This window comes from Vicia villosa, linkage group LG1, assembly GCF_029867415.1.
Source record: "Vicia villosa cultivar HV-30 ecotype Madison, WI linkage group LG1, Vvil1.0, whole genome shotgun sequence".
NCBI classification, from domain to species: Eukaryota; Viridiplantae; Streptophyta; class Magnoliopsida; order Fabales; family Fabaceae; genus Vicia; species Vicia villosa.
In genome coordinates, this window is record NC_081180.1 from 1,021,833 (window position 1) to 1,044,576 (window position 22,744).

The 22,744-nt window shown below is 33.4% G+C and overlaps 1 pseudogene; it reads right to left on the reverse strand.

The window, feature by feature from the left end:
• Nucleotides 1-2,049: 2,049 nt before the first annotated feature.
• On the reverse strand, nt 2,050-5,388 carry LOC131626113 (PHD finger protein Alfin1-like; annotated as a pseudogene).
• Between the last annotated feature and the right edge of the window lie 17,356 nt (nt 5,389-22,744).

Consider the following 22,744-nt stretch of genomic DNA (forward strand, 5'->3'; position numbering starts at 1 on the left):
ATTCACTTATCTCAATATGTTTGAATATAACAATAGATTTTTTTAAACTTATGTTTTATACTTTACTCTTTCTTCTCACTATGGGTGATTAACATTTCTGTAGTGTTCAAGGGTTGTTTTATACTTTACTCTTTCTTCTCACTTATGGGTTATTAACATTTCTGCAGTGTCCAGGGTATCAACTGAATTATTTAGCCAACAGTACTTCATCAACAACACAAACAACCTAACCTTTACACAATTTCATTTTTATTTAAAACTTTATGTTTTCTACATATTACTTTCTTTACTATGTTCATGAATTTCATGTAGGTTGCTATGTTCATGGGAAGGGAAAGTTTGCAAGGGCTTTGGCATAAATACGAAGTATACACTGCATTTTATAGTCATGTCCATAATTATGATAGACACTTGTGCTGTAACATATAAATAAGTGGAAATACTTAGCCATCATAAAACTGATACTGTCATTAGCTTTTTTTTTTTGGAATGATAATGTCAAAGTTTTCTAATGTCTAATCATTTTCATATTTGATAGAGGAGCTCAAAAATTTAAGTTTTTGAAACTTTGTATCATGGATGTCTAATCACTTGTGCTTTAAAATTTTCCTTTTTTTTCTTTCTTCATTGGTCCTTTTTCTTTTTATTTTGTATGTTTATTTAATATAATTGAATTTTTATGATAATAAAACGTTTAATCTTACGGGTCAATATCAAAACAATGTCTATTTTATTTTAATTAACAATAAATTTTATTTAAAAAGAAAAATCTTTATTTTGAATTTAAAAAAAAAATTTATGCGTGCGGGTCACTAGCACCATACTACTTAGTTTCTTTTAAGTGATCAAACCTTATCAGATGAAAGATATGAACGAATTTATGTGTGCGGCTGCATGAGTCACTATGACCATAATACTTTTTTTTTTTAAGCTATCAAGCATTATCAAATTTTTTTGTGAATTATTATTTTAACTTAGAATCTAATTTTCATACTACTAATATCTTATTAGTAAAACCTTTTTTTAATTTGTTAATTTCAATTTTTTAAATATATTTTGGTCAAACTTCTTTACTTCACCTTTTTTTCTGATCGTTTATAAAAGACTACACCATAAATAATACACCCGGGCGACAGCACGGGTCTCTGACTAGTACATCTTAAAAATACAATGGGTGTATTTTCAAATTTTCATAAATATGGGGCACACCTTGTAAAGTGGAATGGATTTTTCTCAAAAATCCTTAAAGGACTACATTGTCTCTCTCTTCATTTTTTTTTAATTTAATAATGTTGTATTATAGAGTTTTTTACCATTCCTATAAAAAAACTAAAAAATGGACCGTTTTTCTCCTACAATTTTTTTATAAATCAAATATCTTCTATGCGCAATTGCATAGAGACTAACCTTCGAGTCTTATAGTATCATAAAATACGACAAACTCTTTTTAAAAGATTTAACATTGTTACGTGTTCATGACTGAATTAGAAACCAAAATATTTTATTAAATTGAAAGAGACCCCAAAACCCCGTTATCTCTTCAAAGTGATGTTGAGTTTCTCCTATAAATCTTCTCTTCACCCATTAAATACAAAGTTTGATTTCTTCGCAATAAACGTTGATGTGAGTGATTACGATGATATTGTTTTTTTGCTAGTTATGCTAAGAACATTCAAAATTGCATAATTATGAAGACAAAAGACCACGTGAATTGACATCATGAACTAGTACACCCTAATTACATACCTAAATCATCTGATTACAGCCTAATTTCTTTAATATTTTACAATCTCTATATTACATCTCCCAAAAATCCATTGAAGGTGAAAGAGTTTGAATAGAAAAGAATTTGAATCCTTAAATTGGAGTCTGAGCATTCCGGCAATTGAAACTGTCATACTTCAGTCCCCTCAAAATTTCCTCAACAGCCTCCTCAGAATAAATGTTTGAATGATCAATATCCTGTTTTTCGTTTGAGGACTCTCGTCTAGGTGACTGTCCAAATGAAGCTGCTTTTAAAAAAATGCATAAACAAAATATTCATTAAAATTAAATCCAGAATCTGCATAATATATTTATATAATATTTTTGTTGCCAGTGACTACTTAAAGACGCAAATTTCCAATAACAGTAGACAGCAGGAATGAACGATCACAAAACTTGAAATTACATCTGCGTAGCCACTAAAGTGCATTGACTAGAACAGGCAACAATGGTTTCACTTTCACTTATAAAAATGCTATCAAACATTCTAAATCTTGTCATTGGTCCAAAGCTTCAGAGCTATGCAATTCTTGGCTTCTTGGTACTGCAGCTGGGGCACTTGTATTGCTTGATGTGTTCAGCCTTGGCAGGAGTAATTTTAACACATTTACCATGGAACCATCTCTCGCACATATCACAACAGATCCAGAATTCATCAGTGCCATAATTATCACCACAAGCACCACAGGTTGCACCTTGTTCATCATCTTCATCGTCATCATCTTCTTCTTCTCCACTGTCCTCCTCTTCTTTGGGTGGTGCAGGCATCTTCACACCCTTGGTCTGAGATTCAGACTGGCGGGACTGTTAAAAGGATGCATCCAAACAGAAAAACACAAGTGAGTTTCCATGCATAGCAATAAGAATATGAAATGGAAAACTGCATACCTTTCCACTTGATTTGAATTTGCTATTGCTACCATTGTTGTGAGTAGGCGTTTGGTCCTTTGATTGCTTAGCAGTTCCTGTTGCAAGCTCAAAGATTGTTGGCAGCTCATTAATCATCTGAAAAAGCCTTTTCCTGCAAATATCCATTTGAGCCAAAATTATAAGAAACTCGTAAGTATTGTATCACAAACAAATCTTCGAGCTCAACAACATTCATCAGATTTCTAGCAATATATATTTTCTTGTTGAGGCTCCTTAAGGAATATTGCTTTTTCATAGGAGCTTTGTAGTACAAGGTTGCCCTCCTTCAACTGCCAGTAGAATACTTCTAATTTAAGCACTTTCAAGACTCCCAATGAAGTTACACAATCTAGTGAAATGCAATGATAACATTCAAAATATCACATACCCATACTAGATATGTGTCAGCTATATTAGAGATCTGAAAGCTGATATACCAGTAAATAATGCATTATTTCAAGACCATCCTGGCATTAGGCTATGTTATATCTCAAATTAAACTCTCAATCATTTCCATGTTCTAAGATCTTGAGATTCAACAGCAAGACTTAGTGTTATTCCCATTGATTAGGTGAACGAAATATCAACTGAAGCACTAGCCCTGTTACCCTCCCCAACTTCGCCCTTTGAACCCATCCAAAATATTTTTTTCACAGAAGATCATTAAGAAAATATACAATATCACACAATTAAATCATTGAGTTATTTCATTCAAGAGACAATATCAGAATAATGTTATATAATATTCGTTAAATTGAAATGAGAAATTACATCCATACTTCAAACCTACATCACCAGTTACCACATACAAACCAAAAAATACTAAATGGAGATTTAGGAATTATAACAGCTGCATCCAAGAAAAGTGAAAATAATTTTTAGTTAAGACATTGATCAGCTGCATATCACCAAACTCCAAAGTTATAATACTTAGATAAACAAGTTTGAACCTCATAAAATTCCAAGGTCCATGACTCCAAAGCAAAATAAGACAGCTGGTGAAAGATAAAAAGTGAAAGTAGAAAAAAAATACAGATTTTAGACTAGCATTACAAATGATATAAATCAACCAAAAAAGCTTCTTTCCACTAGGCAGGTCACTTACACGAATCAAACAACACCATAGTATCCTTTCATGAATTAAGTCCAACGATAGATCATGCAACTCTAAATGATTTGACCAAAAGTTTTTCTTTTATCCCTCTACCTCTATGTATCAGAATGAGACCATCCTCCAATTGGTCTGCCCTTCTAATTGGTGATTCCTTAGGTCTTCTCCACACATCCCCAAAACATTTAAGGCAAGAATCTACCATCTATTCTACACTCAAAACAACTTAAGGCAAGACTATACCGCATTTCCTAATCATATGGAACCACTAGTCCATTGTAACATTATCAGGCTGAAAAGTTAATTGGACAGCAAAAAGTATAATACATACATAGTCTTTGCAATGAATGGATTAATGGAGGATCATTATATTTTTAAACCTCTGGCAATGTGAGAACAAATATGTAACTTACACAAAGCATAAACCTTAAGACACGAGAAAGAATATACATCACAGAGGCATGTCCGATGTTGATTTTTGTGTTATAAGCAAAACATAATCCATAAGTTTCTCAACAGGGGTGTGGGGGATTACTACTCAGTCATACAAAAAGTACACTGCAAATTTCAAATAGATTAAACTGACAACAAAACTTAATGCATATGCTGGGCACTCTGCTTGAAATGAATGATTCTAAACCACCTAGATGTATTAAAGAAGTTCAAAACTAGCAGGTGTATGCAAGTCAAACACTTGAGGGAAAAATAAAAATCAATAAGTTGAAGAAGTTGAGAGTTCTATAAGAATAACAAAGCAATTTCTAAGGTTTATAGACTTGATAGTTTTTGCCTGAGTATAATAGAGAACAGAAATCCTTACCTTTCACTCTTACCAAATCCAAAGCGAGCACCAAAATAGAACGCGACAGCAAGCAGCCAGGAGTCACTGTGAACTGCAACCAGTGATAACCAGTCCTTCTCTTGCATGCCATCCCTAGCAAAGTTAATACCCAACGCTGGCTCGGGAAGTTCGGGAGGCACTTCTTCAACAGGCAAATTGACTTCCCATGTTTCATTTGGATATCCATATAAGCACAAATTCTCTTTGTCTGCAATTGTCCATAGCGGTTAGCAAAAACCCTACCATTACACTCTGCCATAGCTATTATTTGACAAATTTTTTGAAGTGAAACTTGCAATCCCCAATTCCGTCAATAACATAATAAATATAAATTATACATAGTGAAGTAAAGTCGAACAGTAGGCATGCAGAAAATGGGTATGAATTGTGAAAAGCACAAAAATGAACTAACCGGGATCGCAGAGTTGGTAAAACTTTTCAACGTCTGCAAAATCAAGAACGAGGAATGAGTAAAAAAGAAGCGAGAAAGAGAGAAGAAGAAAAAGCAGTGAGTAGTAGAGTTGAGCAGTACCAGTGGTTAGGGCTTTGATCAAACCGGCGCGTCTACCCTTATAATCGCTGAAAACTTCTTCAACAGTTCGAGGTACTGCCTGACCTATTCCTTCCATTTTCTCCAATCAACGCTTTCAATTTCAATTTCAATTTCAATTATATACTACTACTACGCTACCTATTTTTTCGTTTCTTTTTCTTACCTAGGGTTTTATTATTATTTTTATTTTTTGTCTTTTTTCTATTCTAAATTCTAAATAAATAAAATTGAACGGAAAACGTGATAGCAAAAAAAAAAAAATTGAACGGAAAACGGTGTTTGTGTTGTCGTGTGTTTATCCGAATGATGAATAATAAGGCGACGCACGCAATGTAAGGCAAAACAAAAATAAACTACTCATCGTTCGTGCCACTACTCATCGTTCACATTACTTTTCTATTATTAAATTAAATAATTAAACATTACATTAAATTCAATTCCATCTAGATTTAAAGGAAAACTGTAACCAATATACACTGAATTTAAAAATAAATAAATAAGGGTAATGCTAACGAGTGCCCCAGGGGCACTGGTTAAGAGATTAAAAAGGTAAGTTGAACATTATTTAATAAAGTAAAAATGTAAGTTTTTTACCTAAAATATATGTAATTAATGCATGAAAACATAGATAATTAACTTTTTTTTAAAGAATATTGTGTATATTCAATGCATTGAATATAGATATTTTCTTTATTATGAATGCTTAACCAGTGCCCCTGGGGCACTCGTTAGCATGACCCATATAATAATACTTATAATAAACTGTACAATAAAATTTCTAACTTCAATTATATTAAACAAATCAAACCAAAGATTTAAAAGATGCGCATTAAAATGAACCGTCTACCGCTGATATTTCATAAATACGTTCACATCTACCCGTGAATACAGATGAGTTAACAAACCATAGTTGAAATGAGTTAATTCTAAAACTTTATTAAGCCTATTTTATATATTAGCTCATTTTTTCAAACCTAAAATATATTTTAGCTCTCTATCAAATTTCAAATTTATAAATTTAAAATGTATGATAAAATCTCGTTAAAATTTATTTTCTATATTTTTATAAATAGACAAAACTTACTTTTGATGCAGTGATAAAACTTTATGTTATGTGTATTAATTACATAAAATGATAATACATCATTGTAGAGATGTAAAAAGAGTGATAATAATTTTTATAAAAAATTTATGTATTTTTCTATCATTTGCCTCATCTTCTTTTATCTAAAATAAATATTTATAATATTTTTTAGTATAAATGATAATGTTTTATCATTAAAAAATACTAAACATTTTTTGATAAATTGAAATTTTAATATAGTTTATTATATTTTAATTAAAATTTTAATTATAGTTAATATATTACTAAAATTTTAAAAAGAAAAACTTAAATAAATTCAATAACATTTAAGGTAAATCAGGTTTAATATTAAATAATATTTGCTTTAATTTATTAGATTTGAAATAAAAATAAGTCATATTAAATTAAAAGAAGTTAATTTTTTTTTTCTTATATCATGTCATAATACTTTTTAAATAAATCCATAAAATCATTTTTAATTATTATTTCTATATTTTTTTTCATTATCATTACTTTTTCTTGAATACGATTTAACATATTTTTTCATGAATACCATTTATCATTTTTTTTATCATGATTACCATTATAAAGTTAATTTGAAAATATTTTCTTTTGTTTTAGTAATTTTATAAGTTTTAGTAATTTTATAAGTTAAAAAATATATAATTAAGAAATTAAACATAGTATAAAAAATTGTAAACTCACTTTTCTATAAGTATAAATTTATTATTATATAGTTAAGAATAGTCTTTACAATAGAATTTATTAAAATTTTAAAAAATATTTTGAGATTATAAAATAGTAGTGATAAATGTTGATTAAAAAGGTTTTTTTTTTTTTGTGGAAGAAAGAATACTTTATAAATCCAAAAAATAAAGAAGTACAAAGCGATCACATGATCCAGCTAACAATTCAACTAGGAAACAAAGGACAACCTAAATAGCCATAAGGGAAGCTATATGGATTTTAATTTCCTTACAAAACCACCCTATATACACAATTTTCTCTACAATCCCATTCACAACTTGATTGTAATCACTATGGTTGCCAAAAAAGGTTTTGTTCCGATGTTCCCAAACACCATAAATCGTTTCTGCTACAGCAAGCTTGAAAATCTTAGCTCTCCATCCCTTGCCCTTACCAAGCCTTATAATCCACGACAACTCTTCAACCCATATCCTAGGAGTGTTCACAATTTGCATCCACTCCAAAATAACTGACCAAATTTTCCTAGATTCAGCACAGTCGAAGAAAATATGGTTTGTGGTTTCCTCTTCATCACAAAAAGCACATTTATCATTGCTAAGGAAGCCAAACCTCAGAAATCTACGCTTGGTAGATAGTTTCCTATGACAAAGAAGCCAAAGGATTACGATAGCACGCGGTCTCGCGGGATTATTGAAACAGATTCTACTCCACGGCACAGACGAATTATTGGTGAGGGAATGGTAGTCAGCTCCACATTTGAATCTACCTTTTAGACACGTGGCATCCCATAAATTTTGATGATCCTACATAACCTCTCCCGTATTCAAAATTTCATGCATAATCCAAGTGCTCGTGGATTTGTGTTGCACCTTAAGAATGCTATAATGCTTTAGTAAATAGGCATGAACCGATTTGACCCAAAGGCTGTCTAGTTTATTACAAATATTCCACAGCAACTTCGATCAAGTACATTTGTCCCACAGGCTCAGATCAATGACACCAAGGCCCCCCTGCTTTAAGGGTTTACACACAGTAGACCAGACTACAAGACTCTTGCGACTGATGGTATCTTTACCTATCCAGAGATAAGATCTACAAATGGATTCAATCTTACTAATAACAACTTTAGGCAAGGGAAAACAAGTCATCCAGTAGTTGGCCAAAGCAAAGGAGGCACTCTTGATAAGCTGAAGTCTCCCAGCATAAGTCAGGATCTTGGATGACCAATGCCTTATTCTATGCAGAATTTTATCCATTAGTTTCAAGTAGTGATCAATAGATAGCTTCTTGTATGTAATGGGAACCTCTAAGTATTTAAAAGGAAGTGTGCCCTCCTTAAATCCAGTTAACCTAATCATGTCCTCTTTCAAGTCAGGATGGACAGCTCCAAAATACAATTTACTCTTAGAATTGTTAACTTTCATACCTGTAGAATTCAGAAATTTATGAAAAGTCTTCAACATCATCCCCACGGATATGAAATCCCCTCTAGAGAACAGTAAAACATCATCAGCAAACATTAAATTTGTCAAGTGTAATCTTTCACATTTAGCATGATGGTTGAAATTGGGGTCAAGCTGCATTTGGTGAAGGCATCGTTGCAAATATTCCATAAGAATTGCAAAAAGGTAAGGGGAAATAGGGTCCCCTTGCCTAATTCCTCTTTTAGCAATCAGAATCTTGGATAAGGAGCCATTAATATTGAACCTGTAAGAAACACTAGGTAGAGTATTCATGATCCAGCTAATAAAGTTGGAAAGGATACCAAGTGTAATACGGTGGGAGAACTGACTTTTTATTTTGTTTTTGCAAAACATATTGCGGTTAGCAGGAGTCGCCACTGACTTTTATTTTATCCAATTAGGAAAGGCAAAAAGAACAGGAAAGACCTTTAAAGATTTTGAGTTCGGGGGGTAGGTTATACAAAGGGAAGGTATTAGCACCCTTTGTATCCATGGTTGTCCATTGGCTCTTAATTGCTTAGCTCACATTTGTTTAACTTGTTTGGTTTGTTTGAAATGTGGTGTGTGTTTAGAAAAACATTTTTTGTAAAAGAATTAACTTTGTAATGATCCTCGTATGAATATATACAAAGTATTATCTTGAAAGATATTTTGAAAAGAAAGTGTTGCAAAAGAAATAACTTTGTAGTGGTTCTTGTATGAACATATACAAAGTATTATCTTGAAAGATGTTTTGAAAAACATGAGGTGTGAAAAGTATTTGAAGATTTGAATTGGTTGTCAGCAAGCAATTAGGAACTACTTACCCTGAGTTGTAAGGTCTTTCTGAAGGATAGAAAAACACTTAGAAAGGGGGGGGGGGGGGGTTTGAATAAGTGTGACTTCAAAAACTTGTAAGATAAAAACAATTAACACAATTATTTTTATCCTGGTTCGTTGTTAACGAAACTACTTCAGTCCACCCTCTTAGAGTGATTTACCTCAACTGAGGATTTAATCCACTAATCCAATTGATTACAATGCTTATCCACTTAGAAAACTTCTAAGTCTTATAGAGTATACAGATCACAACTTGATCACTCTAGGAAATATCCACTTAGTAACCTTCTAAGTCTTCTAGAGTCTACAGATCACAACTTGATCACTCTAAGAACCTTTTACAAACAAAGTAAAATAATGTTTACAAGAGTAAGATTGCTTCTAATAAAGCTGTAATCACAACAGTGATATTTCTCTTAAGTTCTAAGCTTAACACTCACTAAATATTACAAGAGTTTGTGAGGTTGAAGATGAAGTTCGTGAGATTTGAATTTGACAGCGTTTCAGTATTATGCACAAGTGTTCTACTTTGCTTCTGATTAGAACTTCTATTTATAGGCATTGAGAAGAAATGACCGCTGGGAGCATTTAATGCTTTGCGTGAATAGTACAACTCTGCATTTAATGTTTCACACTTTTGTCAACTACCTCGAGCCTTGTTTTTCCTGCTTTTACTGACTTTGCCTTTTGCAGCTTCTAACGTTCCTTTTGTCAGTCAGAGATTAGATGTTTCAGTCTTTCATCTTGTACTTTCTTTTGGACTCATATTTTGTATATAACAACGTTTGAATATCAGAGTCAACAGCTTGGTGCAGAGCATCTTGTTGTCTTCTGACTTTGAAGAGCTTGAGCGTGATACCAATCAGAACTTCAGTGCTTCTGCTTCTGACTTCGTTCTTCTGATGCTTTCAGTTCATGTTCTGATTCTGCTTGACCATCTTTTGATGTCTTGCCAGAGCATGTTCTGATGTAGCCATCCAGAACCTTCTGAGTCAGTGCTTCTGAGCGCTGATTTGTGCATACTCTTTATGTATTTCCTGAAATGGAAAATGCAAAGGATCAGAGTACCACATTATCTTATACAAAATTCGTATATAATGTTATCATCGAAACACAGAATATTGATCAGAACAAATCTTGTTCTAACACTTTCTTGCACTTATGGCTTTTCCTGAGTGATAATACTATCCATACGATTAGTGGATAGGTAGTCATATGCATTGGATGTGAAGGGTCATCGAAGGGCCATCGAATGGTCATAGAAGGCAACATGCAAGGATACCTTATCAATTCGAAGGGACTATTATCATTTTCGTAGGCAACTCGAGGGACTAAACCATATTTTGTTGGCAACGTCGAAGGGTCATCGAGGGACTATGATCTTTATATCGAAGGGACTATGATGATATTAATTGTAGGCAACGTTTGCTAAAGGTACCCCTACGCTCGAGGGACTTGACCATATAATCGAAAGGCAACAAAGAGAGGGTACCCTAAAGGTGCAAGTGTGAAGAGTGTGTTGTTTTCAGATATTTTATCTCGAGATTATGGTTATTCTAAGATTGATTTTATATCTTGCCATGCAAACCCTAATTAGCATACATCTAAGCAGTTAAGTATTTGCAGGAAAGTAAAGTGCGGAAAGTAAAATATCCTACGCTATTACAGGGATTTCGGGCAGTTACATAACGGGAGGTGCGGAAAAATAAATTTGCCTAAGCTATTACATCCCATGAACAGTTACAAAATAGTGAAAAATGCGAGGAAAGTAAATCTACGCTATTACAAAAAAACAACCATGCAACCTATACATCAATTTTTAATTTTTAAAAATAAAAATAAAGCATAAAGAGAAAATTATTTTTAAAAAAATATGACAACCTTCTAAAACCCTAATACTAGAAGAGAAAATATTTTTTGATGTTTTTGTGGTTTGATTTTAATTAAGAAAAACAATTTCTAAATTAATTACAAGTTAATTATAAAAATAATTGAAATGAAAAGAAAAATAAAATTTATTTGTGTTTAAAATTAATTAAACATTTTTTAAAACTTAATTCTAAAATTAAGATATTTTTTGGTGATTTTTAATTGGTTAATATGAAATTAAAATAAGTTAGTGAAAATAAGGAAAAAAAAACAAATAAAAGTAACGAAGAAAAAGCAAATGGGTCTGCATTGGAAAAAAAGGGGGTGTGAACAGAAAGCCCAATGCTGAAGGAGAACCCAAAGCGTGTGATCCAGTGTGGCTGGTTCCTCGGAGTGCATCATGGAAAGCGCTTTCTGGATCCTTAGATCTGGATCAATAAAGATCCAGTGGCAGAGATGCGAGGGCGTACCATGGGCTCTTGTTGATTATAGGCGTTGGATCTGTGAAACAAATGTAACAAACAAATTGAAAAAAAAGAAATTATATGCAACACCCAGGGATCGAACCCAGGTCTCAACGGTAGTACATCTCCCTTTATTGATAGCTGAGCTACGTTTTTAATTTGTTAGTAAGACACTCACAAATTAATAAATAGAAATAAATGATCAAATTACTTAATTCAAAAACTGAGTCAGCATGGGGCCCATGTGGCATTGACCAGTAAATCAGAAACGGAGAGAGAGTCTGGAAGGATTGATCGACCAATGGTAACACACGGAGGTGCCACGCGTGCTTTTACCGGATCCTGAAATTTCCAAACCACCACCGGCGGTGGTTTCTTCCATATTTTTTGATGGGAGGTTTAGCCAACACCTGCAACATTGCTACAAAACGGAAACCAAAAGTACCATTGTCCACTAATTCGGACCTCACAAATTCAATGGTGAGGTCCTTTTGATCTGCAACGTCCTGCAAGTGGTGATACGAATAGATACAAGCCTTGTGCCCTAACATTGGTACTTTATTATTCCTACATGTAAACTCAAAAGTAAAGGTTCAAAACGATTCTAAAGATCATTATTAACATGTGTGCATGCATAGAACTGATTCATATTATGTAAATAACAAAACCTGAAGTTAAAAACCTTTACCAATTGGTGTAGTCTTTGAGGGGACGATTTGGATCGTTCTGAGCTTTACAAAGGGTAGGGATGAACTCCATGTATCCTCAGGATGATGATGACGTGCCTGGAACTTGTGAATAATGGCTCCTACAAAGATTTTTTGCTTGCCATAGTTTTTTGAGTTTTTGAAAGTTTGAGAGGTGTTCTTGAGGCAAGGATCCGTCCCTTGTGTGCTGAATGATTGAGTATATATAAAGGGTGAGATCAGATCAATAATATTTGGAAAGAATCAAACCATCGATTGAAGAAAAAAATTTTGATTTGATTTTGCATATAATATTTTCAATTTTGGCCAATGGTGATTGACGCTGAACTTAATAAGGAGGACCACGGTTCGGTCCCCGTAATAGCGATCGGGAGGGGGCTGAAATCACTTAATGCCATAGCTGTCCCCCGTGCCAAACTATACCTGTGGTGAAAACAAAAAATAAATAAAACTTTTCAAAAAAACTAATAAATACGATCACACTTCTCAAGAAAGAATAGTTAAAAGTGAAAAATAAAATATAAATGTAAGGTTCATATTTTTCTTAAAATTAATTTATTCTTATTTTATGATTTTTTTTATTATCGATCGTGATAATATAAATGTAATATCAAAATAAATATATTTTTTGAGATCCCTCCAAATAATACAATAAATTTTCAATAAACAAATATGTGTTTGACTGATCTCTCAAATCTAAATATATGTGCAATTTTTTAAAAGTTAAACCAAATATTATGATTAAATTATTAAATTGGGTGAATTCAAATTAAATAATAGAATCATCAAAATAAATTTTAAATTTAATATTTGTTATATCTAAATAATTGACATTAATACATACATTTATAAATTTATGCCACTAATAAAATATTCAGAATCTTTTTTTTAAAATTAATTTATTCTTCTTATTTTATGATTTTTAAATATCAATCATGATGACTATAATGTGTTATCAAAATAAATTTAACATAGTTAAGCGAAATGTAAGGTGAAAGTTTGTAGCGGCCACATTTCACTTATTCACTTTTAAAAAGTAAATTGTTAGTTAATAGACTATTTAACCAAAACAAAATTTAAAAAAAAAATTAGCATTATAGAATTAGATAATAATTTTTTTTTTCAAAATATATATTTGCTTCAAAAATATAAACAAATTTAAATTTGAATTAAAATATTCAAATTTTTAATACAAAATTGTTAAAATAACTCATATAATTACCCAAATATGTTAAGAAACCTTGTTATACAAAACATTTATTGGTCATCAATTAGAGAGAAAAAAATAAACCAAAAAGTATATTGACATTAAAATTTGTGGATAAGAAACCAATTGTTAGTTGGTTCAATTTTGCGCTGAACTTGGTAAGAAGGAACACGGTTCGGTCCCCCGTAATAACGATCGGGAGATGGCTGAAATCACTTGATGTCAGAACAGATCCTCCATGAAACAAAAAAACTTTTGAAAAAGAAATAAATACGATCACTATTCTCAAGAAAGAATAATATAAGATTGACATAATTTTAACATAATATATGATATTATATAAAATAATCTTACACCTATATTTCATTTTACAATTGATCTATATTTTAATTTTATCTATTTGATCACACAATTGATCGATAGCAAAAGCGGTTATAGGTTTGATAGCCGTTGTGAGAGCAAGTTCATCCATTTCTTCGTAAAAGACTTCTCTAATAGCCGCCTTCATCTCCATAGAAGTCATAATTGTTAGCATCTTAGATCGAACAATACTTAAAGATTCGTGCGTAAGTTTCAACATAACATTATTTAATATATTGTTTACCACGTCAGTTGTTTCAATAGGAGATAGGAAGGTCAGGATGCATCTGTAAGTATAAGATTGCGCCTAAGAGGGGGGGGTGAATTAGGTTTTCAAAAATTTAATCGGTTTTATGAGAATACTTCTAATAATTTTTGGTTAAGTGTTTGAAGGTTTTTGTAAAGTTCTTTTCTTTTCTTTGGTAATGGTGATGAATGCAATAAAGTGCGGAAAAGTAAAGAACGCAACGATATATACTGGTTCCCCTCACAATCCGAGAGTACTCCAGTCCCCTTTCAAACACGAAAGAGATTTCACTATAGTTAGAATTATTGTACAAGCCTATGCCTACTATCTAACCTATAGGGTGATCAAAGGTTCTTAACACCTTTAAGATCAATCAACACTAATGTGAATGAAGAACAATCCTCTTCAAACACACCACTTACTTCCAACAATCCTGGATAGTAAGGAGATAATTTTCTTTGAACTTTTACAAGAGATTTAGATGAAGTTTGTATAGCACTATCAATCTTGGATTGATCTTCTTCTTCAAATAAACAATTCTCAAAATGAATATAAGTGTTCACAATGTATGCATGAAACTTTAAATGGATTTCTCAATGAAAATGTGTATAGAAAGTTTCACTTGAAAATAAGATTTGATGAACACTTGGAAATATTGAAAGATGAAGAATATATGGTTTATGAATTGTTAATGAAGAAGGTGAATAATGATTTTGAAATATGTAGAATTTATAGTGTGTTAAACACCTCTTTGAATGGTTATTTTTCCATGAAACAATGCAATGATCAAGTGGTATGAAAAAGAATTCGTTTGAATAAGATCATGCAATGAAAAAACACACTGGTTCAGTAGGAACCGGTTCCTGCCTGGGACAACCCGGTTCCTGCTGAACGTTACAGCAGAAAATTTGAATTTTGAACGTGGGAACCGGTTCCTGCATAGGGACAACCCGGTTCCCCATAGTAAACCACAGAATGCTGAAAATTGAGAATGCTGGGAACCGGTTCCCCCATAGGGACAACCCGGTTCCTAAAACCTTTACTTTGAATTTTAACTATGAGAAAGGTTTTAAATGAACTTTTGAGGGATGACACTTTGTAGTATGATTATGATATGCATGAAAATATATTTGTGAACAATTATATGTCAAAGTGAGTATTGTTTATACCTTTGATATTTTAGCTTGATCCTTGAATCTTCACAAATTCTTCAAGACTTTGAAATGATGTATTTTTGCTTGACACTTGAAATTCTTTTTGCACATCCTTTATAAAAGCTTGATGTCCATATTGTCTTCATCAAAACACACTATGCTTGAGAAGCTTGTATTTACATTCTCCCCCTTTTTGATGATGACAACCAAGTCTTGAAAATGTTTTGAAAAAGTTGTTTTGCTTTTGAAATTATGTTGAACAATGCAAGGTTCCCCCTATGTTAGAGACTCCCCCTAAATCCATGATTCCTTGATTTATGGTGATGAGTTTCATTTGATAATTTTAACAATGGCCTGCATTTATCTTTGAAACAAAACAACAACAAAAACACATGCATATTCTTCTCCCCCTTTGTTATTATCAAAAAGGATGGGGAAAAAGATAAAAAGTGTATGAAATATAACACAATGTAAAATACCACAAAGATAACACAAAAATGAAATACTACAAACATAACATGATTTAAACGATACGAAACGTAGTTTTTTTTTTTACGATTACAACACAAAACATAAGTAGTCCTAAACATCACGAACATAAATGGAACATTGTCTAGAAAGCATAAGTAAAATACGAATAATAGAAAGAAAACATTACATAGAAATTAAAGCACATAATTTAGTCACTTTCATCCATGTGTTCTTCATCATCATCCTCTTGTTCTTCTTCTTCTTCATCACTTCCTTCCTCTCCCTCATAATGAGCTAAGATACGCCTTTGAGTCCGTTGAATTTCCCGCATTTGTCTTCTCATAAGGTTATGCTCATAGTTATTCTCCCTCTTGTTGTTATCAATGGATGTTTGAATAGAACAAAGCTTGGCAAACATCATATCCATTGTGTATCCACCTTCGGGACGTTGAGGATCTTGTGGCACGGCTGGCTCAAAATCAACTTTGTAAACGAATCTACCTTCACGATCCGTAACTATTCCTGTATTTTTAAGAGCGGTAGCGGTGGTGATAGCACACTCTTGTTCATCCATATTTTTCTTTGGTTCCCGTTGGAGGAGAACACCAGCATTCCGAACAATATGAGAGATGGCCCTTGCATAAGGTAAGCCTCCTTTAAGGGAAGCCATAAGCTGCATGTGGCGCATAATTGAAAGCGCCCAATTGACTTCAATGCCACGCCTTAGAGCAAGCAAAACCATCAACTCGAACTCATTGACCCTGGAATGGTTAGAATTCTTTGGAAATAAAACATAAGCAATGATAAGATGGAGCATCCTATCACTCACCGATAAGCTTGAACCGAACATGTTAAACTTGATAGCAAGCTGTTGGCGAACTGAGTCGCGTTGAGTTGGTCGGCACATATCCACAAAAACATCAATCTTACTATACGGTTGCCAATCCTCCGGTATGTTACCTTGAAGGAGCACTAAGCCTTGAGATGGAATTCCTAACACTCTTCCAAATTCCTCAACATCTAAGCATATATCCTTATTTGAAACTTTTGATAATAATGTGAAATCATCAAATTCATCGGTTACTATCCTAAGATTGTGGTAAAACTCTCTAACCAAATCCGGATAATAATCACCATGGTCAAGCACAAAATTAGCGACCCCTGCATTAGCTAGTCTACCCGGAAAATTGAAGCTGTGATTAGGGAAATCGGGTAGTTTACCGTATTTTGCCGCAAGGAGTTTTCGACTCCAGATGTTGAATGTGAGTCTCCGACTCTTGACCGTTGGTTGGATCTCTTGAGGATCTTCACTTGTCTCTCTCATTTTGTTCTTTCCCTTTGCACTTCTTGAAACTTTGGGTGCCATTGTTGAAAGAAGTTGAAAGTTAGGGTTTAAGTTGAGGTTTTAGGATTTGGTGAGTGGAGAAGGATTTGAGTGAATTGTGTGAAAGAGTGGAGGATTATATAGTGTTTTGAGGTAGTGGGTATTTAATTTTGATAGTTATGGTGAGATAGTGGAGCTTTGAATTGGGTTGACAATGGAGGTGGAAGGTTGAAGAAGATGAAGATGAATGTTGAATGAGAGTAAATGTGAGTGAATGAGTGTAAATGTGTGGTGTGAAGTGATATAATGTGTATTAAATAAAAATAAGATATAAAAGAAAAAAATATACAAAACAATACTAGCCACACAACATTTTCGTAACAGCTAAAAGATAAGCAAAAATCTGAAAAATGTACGTGGGAACCGGTTCGTCCCTACATGGGAACCGGTTCCTGAGACACAAAGAAAACACGCCTCTGGAAATTAGTATGGGGAACCGGTTCGTCCCTACATGGGAACCGGTTCCTGGACTGAAAATTTCCAAAATCTTTTATTTTATGAAATATAAAGCATACATATCATACATATTTACCAAGACATAATGAATGAACATTTATAAGGTACTTTTTAACTTAAAAATTTTATAAACGTGTACCTTTGATGTTTGAGAATGACGAAAAAATTTTAAACATCACCTTCGTCTAAAATTCCAAGCTCTCGTCGAATTTTGTAAAACGATTCTTTTGGGAGAGGCTTGGTGAAGATATCCGCAAGTTGATTATGAGTATCTACAAAAGTGACTTCAACATCTCCTTTAAGCACATGATCGCGAAGAAAATGATGTCGAATGTCTATGTGTTTGGTTCTTGAATGCATGACCGGATTCTTTGTAATATTTATAGCACTTGTATTGTCGCATCGAAGAGGAATACATCCGAGATCAAGTCCGTAGTCACGAAGTTGTTGCTTAAGCCAAAGAATTTGTGCACAACAACTACCCGCTGCTATGTATTCTGCTTCGGCCGTACTAAGAGCAACACATGCTTGCTTTTTACAAGCCCATGATACTAATGCATTTCCAAGAATGTGACAAGTACCACTTGTGCTTTTACGATCAGTTTTACATCCTGCATAATCCGCGTCAGAATAACCAATTAAATTGCAAACACTACCTTTAGGATACCATAAGCCAACGTTGGTCGTTCCTTTGAGATACTTCATGATCCTTTTAACTGCCATAAGATGTGATTCCTTTGGATTTGCTTGGAAGCGAGCACAAAGACAAACACTAAACATTATGTCAGGACGGCTTGCCGTCAAATACAATAAAGAACCAATCATACCTCGATACTTGGTAATATCAATTGGAGTACCGAATTCATCTTGATCAACATATGTACCGGAGCCCATTGGAGTATTCATTGCTTTACAATTGTCCATATCAAACTTCTTTAATAGTTCTTTACAATATTTGGATTGATTGATAAAGATTCCATCTTTGAGTTGCTTAATTTGTAGTCCAAGAAAGTAGTTCATCTTTCCCATCATAGACATCTCGAATTCTCCTTGCATCATCAATGAGAATTCCTCACACATTTCTTTGTTAGTCGATCCAAAAATGATATCATCAACATAGACTTGAACCAATAAAGTGTTACTCTTGATTTTCTTAATGAACAAAGTTTTATCAACCTTACCCTTTTCGAAACCCTTTTCACACAAAAAATTGCTAAGTCTATCATACCATGCTCTAGGTGCTTGCTTTAATCCATAAAGAGCCTTTCTCAACTTAAAGACATGTGAAGGATTCTTGAAGTCTTCAAATCCGGGGGGTTGTTTGACATAGACTTCTTCATTGATGTAGCCATTCAAGAATGCGCTCTTGACGTCCATTTGATAAAGCTGAAAATTTAATGAACATGCATAAGCAAGTAAAAGACGAATAGCTTCTAACCTTGCAACCGGAGCAAATGTTTCTTCAAAGTCGATTCCTTCTTCTTGATTGTAACCTTGGGCCACCAATCTTGCTTTGTTTCGAACAATTATACCATTCTCATCAAGTTTGTTCTTAAACACCCATCGAGTACCTATGATGTGTTTGTTACTTGGTCTAGGAACAAGTTCCCAAACTTGATTTCTCTCGAATTGATTTAATTCTTCTTGCATTGCATTTATCCATTGATCGTCTCCTAAGGCTTCATCAACTTTGGAAGGTTCAATTTGAGAAACAAAAGCCATGTGTAAGCAAGCATCTTTGAGATTTAATCTTGTTGCAACTCCTTGACTAATATCACCAATAACTTTATCAATAGGATGATCTCTATGAGTTCTCCATTCTTTTGGTAGATCATTGGTGTTTGATTCTTGTTGTACATTTTCTTGTTGAACACTTTCTTGTTGTACTTCCGGTGCCTTCACAATTATATCATTTGAAGGTTCTTCCGGTGCCTTCACAATTGTATCATTTGAAGGTTCTTCCGGGGGTAAATCTAAAGGATCATCATCATCACAAACAACTATTTCCTCTTTGGAAGTGTTAGTCTCATCAAAAGATACATGCATAGATTCTTCAATAGTTAAGGTTCTTTTATTATAAATTCTATATGCTTTACTAGAAAGAGAATAACCAAGAAATATACCTTCGTCGGATTTCTCATCAAACTTACCAAGATTGTCTTTGTCATTGTTGAGAACAAAGCACTTGCATCCAAAAATGTGAAAGTGAGCAATGTTTGGCTTTCTTCCTTTGAAGAGTTCATATGGAGTCTTCTTTAAGATAGGTCTAATGATTACTCGATTTCCAACATAACATGCCGTACTAACCGCATCCGCCCAAAAATATTTAGGGAGATTTGCATCACTAAGCATTGTTCTTGCAAGTTCCACTAGAAACCTATTTTTCCTTTCAACTACTCCATTTTGTTGTGGAGTTCTTGGTGCTGAAAAATTATGAGAGATACCATGTTCTTCACAAAATTCTTCAAATGATGCATTTTGAAACTCTCCACCATGATCACTTCTTATGGATACAATCTTTAATGATTTTTCATTTTGGATTTGTTTTGCATACTTCTTAAAGGCTTTAAAAGCATCACTTTTCTGCACAAGAAACAAAGTCCAAGAATATCTAGAATAATCATCAACAATAACTAAAGCGTATACATTACCTCCGAAGCTTCTTGTCCTTGATGGACCAAATAGGTCCATATGCAACAATTGAAGTGGTCTTGTTGTAGTCACCACATTCTTTGGTTTGAAAGATGATTTGGTTTGCTTTCCCTTTTGACATGCATCACATAATTTATCTTTGACAAACTTTATCTTAGGTAGGCCAATAACAAGATCATGTTTGGTTAATTTATTTAAATGGTCCATATGAATATGGGCTGCTCTTTTATGCCATAACCATGATTCATTATTGTTTACCAAAATACATTTTACTTTCAAAGATAAATCATTTAAAGAAATCATAAAAATGTTATTAATTCTTGTACCTTTGAGTTTTACCTCATTGGTGACTTCATCGATGATCAAGCATTCTTCCTTAGTGAATTTGATCTTGAAGCCTTTGTCACAAAGTTGGCTAATGCTTAGAAGATTATGCTTTAGTCCTTCAACATAAAGAACATCTTCAATGGATGTGAAAGGTGGTGCACCCACTTTGCCTTTGCCAAGAATTCTTCCCTTAATGTTGTCTCCATAAGTGACAAAACCCTTGGCCTTTAACCTTAGATCTGAAAATTGGTTTAAGTCACCCGTCATATGCTTTGAACAACCACTATCTAGATACCATAGGTTTGAAGTGGTCTTCAAGCATACCTACAAAACAAATTAAGTTTTGTTAGGTACCCAAATGGCTTTGGGTCCATCATAGTTAGTTCCTTTCTTCACCCATACATAATGTCCACTAGGAACACTAAAGTTCCTTACATAACAAGCATTGGGTGTGTGACCAATAATACCACAATAAAAACAAGTAGGTTCAAAGTTACTTCTATATCTAGGAGGATAAGATTTCTTCTTAACAAAGTTCTTCCTTTTAGGATAATGTTGCATTACTTTAGGCTTGATCACTTTCTCTTGAATTGGTTGGTTACTAGCCTTGACAAAGATAGTCTTGTTGGATGTTGGTTTATCAAATTTAGAGAAACCAAGTCCGCTCTTATCATTGGAGTATCTTTGTGTGCTAAGAACATTTTCCAATCCAATTTGCCCTTTTTCATATCTTTCTAAAACACGTTTTAATTGGACAATTTGGAAGGAAAGTGATTCACAATTCTTGCATGCAACATTATCTTCTTGAACACTAATCATTTTTTCTTTGTCATCTTTATGTTTTACTTCAATTATCTTAACCTTCTCTTCTAATGATGATATTATTTTCTTTTGAGATGAGATAGTTTTATAGAGAATTTTGCATTCTTTTAATAATTCTTCTATTGCACCTTGTGCACCATTATCAAAAAGAGAATCATCATAACTAACCTCGCCTTCTTCATCGTCGGAGTGGTGTGATGCCATTAGTGCTAGGTTTGCACTTTCGTCACTATCGGAGTCCGATGAGGAACTTACTTCATTATCTTCCCATGCTATGTAAGCCTTTTTATTTTTGAACTCCCTTTTGCCTTTGAATACATTCTTCTTCGAAAGCTTTGGACATTCCGGCTTTATGTGTCCTTGTTTCCCACATTCATAGCATGTAACTTCTTGTGATGAAGTGGATGCTTCTTTATCTTTATGCTTTGAGAATTTCTTTCTTTTGACATAGTTAGTATTATCAATATTATTTTTATTACCAAAAAATTTGCCTAACCTTTTTACAAGAAGCAAGAAGTTTTCATCTTCATCCGATGCATCTTTCATTTTGCTTTCCATTGAATCTACTTTTAATGAAATGCCTTTGGATTTCTTCTCTAAGTTCTCATGCTTTTCCAATCTTCCAAGTTCTGTCTCATATTCTTGAAGTTTTCCAAATAGTGTTGCGGAAGTAAGTTTTGATAAATTCTTCTTTTCGGATATTGCCGTCACTTTTGGTTGCCACTCCCTTGTCAAAGATCTGAGCACTTTAAGATTAAGTTCTTCGGTAGTAAGAGTCTTACCAAGTGCCTTCAAGTGATTTGTCAAATGTACGAATCGTTTTTGCAAATCGAGAATAGTTTCTCCGGGCTTCATTCTAAACAGTTCGTACTCTTGGCTTAAAGTATTCAACCTTGATCTTTTAACTTCAGCGGTACCTTCATGAGTTTCTACAAGAGTATCCCAAATTTCCTTTGATGTTGTACATGTTGATATTCGGAAGAATTCATCCATACTAAGAGCACCATGAAGAAGACTGATCGCCTTTTTGTCAGCAAGAACCCTTTTTCTATCATTATCATCCCATGACGCTTTAGGTTTCTCCGATCCAACACCATTAACGACCGTTGTAGGAACATGAGGACCTTGTAGGACAGCCTCCCAAACTTCTTCTCCTTGTGCTTCTAGATGAGCCTTCATTTGGATTTTCCAAAAGTCAAAATATTCACCACAAAACAATGGAGGCTTGTTGTTAGAACCACCATCTTTGAAAACCGGTCTTTGATTTGCGGAAGCCATTCTGGATCTTTAGGAACAAGTTACCTATAACTTGCTCTGATGCCAAATGTAAGTATAAGATTGCGCCTAAGAGGGGGGGTGAATTAGGTTTTCA